General features: G+C 51.9%; 1 pseudogene; it reads right to left on the minus strand.

Moving 5' to 3' along the window:
* Positions 1–272: 272 nt before the first annotated feature.
* On the minus strand, positions 273–1028 carry LOC125539428 (annotated as a pseudogene).
* Positions 1029–1524: the final 496 nt, after the last annotated feature.

The following is a 1524-nucleotide window of genomic DNA, read 5'->3' on the forward strand; positions in this document are numbered from 1 at the left end:
AGAATTAAATATAAAAACGAAATTTAAAAAAAGAACGTCCGGACATGTGCCGGCCCAAACGGGCATGCTGCGTCAGTAAAGCAACAAAGTCCAGTACCTCTAATTACAGAAGTTAAATCATACCCCACAAATAATTTGACGGTGGACTATTCACTCATGCCAATTGTTCTAAATTTTTCCAAGAAACTAACATTTTCCTCACAAAAAGAATGCGGAAAAAATGAAAAGGACTTTAACAGGATCGAAATTAAAATAATGCTTCAGGCTGTCACTACAAAAATTTGAACTTTTAATTGGAGATCAACACGTTTAAAGATTCGTGGACTCGGGAGTACAATAACAACATGATCTTCATTGGAGCAAGCGCCTGCACTGGATACACATCCATCGGGATCCAGTTTACACCTCCTTCTGCTGATCTTGGGCAAAACAAAGGGGAAGAAAATTTCAAAAAAAAAAAGAAGACCATCCGTGCGCTTCATGAATCGAAGTCATAGAGATAATCGAGGGCGCCCGTCGACATCCTCGGCCGCGTCGAGGTAGTACATCTTGATCTCGCTGTGCCTGAACTTGCTGCTCCCCTTCACGCCGCTCTTCCCCCGAACCGCGCCGGCGGCGGCGGCGGACGAGGAGCCTGCACCTCCTCGGGCGCGAAGGCATCGTACTCCCATTGATACGGCACGGCCTCGAACTTGAACGGCGACTGGCACGTCGTCGTGCAGTAGTACCCGGAGTACCCGGCGCCCAGCGGCGGATGGAGTTGCGGCTCCGGCTCCTCCTCCTCTTGCGCGAGGGCGTCCCTGCCGAGCGCGCGGAGGCCGCCGGACTTGGACTGGTTCGTCGGCTTCCGGGGCGCCCTGATGAAGCCGCCGTTTGCCCACCCGCGGGCCGTCGACGGCGTGCACGGCTCGCCGCTTGCCCTCCGGGTCGACCAGGGAGCGGTCGTACACGCGCACCCACCCTCGCTGCCGTCCCTCGCGCCGCATCTTCGCTCGTTTGCTTCGTGGGTTCTGTCTGTGCGTCGAGAGAGACCGCAGGTGCCGGTGGCCTATTTATACACACGACACGCCCCGGCGTCGGGCTTCCCTTCCTTGGCGGCCACGGGTTCGTGCGCGCCGGTTCGTATCGTGATCGGGAACTTGGCGTCCAAGTTCCGTGCGATTTGATACTCCAAAAAAAAAAAAGGTTTCGTGATTATTGTTCGGACTTCGGAGCAAACCGTATTGTTGGTTGATTGGTTGGGCTAGGCTGGACAGTCAACCATATTGTACTCGGAGTCTGTTGACCTCAAATTAAAAGTTCATATTTCAGTAGTACATCTTGAACCTTTATGGTCCTCGTCGGCCGGCTGATCATGATCTAAGTTGAGATTTCAAGATTGTCAAGCGTATGGTCTAAGTGGAGATTTCCTCCTCGTCCTCCTCCGAAAACAATGATTATCGTGGTTATTATCATCGAGTTGCTCGTGTCGTTTAGACCTATCTACGTTAGCTGTTAGGTACTCCCTCCGTAAACTAATATAAA

The sequence above is a fragment of the Triticum urartu genome, chromosome 1 (genome assembly GCF_003073215.2).
Source record: "Triticum urartu cultivar G1812 chromosome 1, Tu2.1, whole genome shotgun sequence".
Classification (NCBI taxonomy): Eukaryota; Viridiplantae; Streptophyta; class Magnoliopsida; order Poales; family Poaceae; genus Triticum; species Triticum urartu.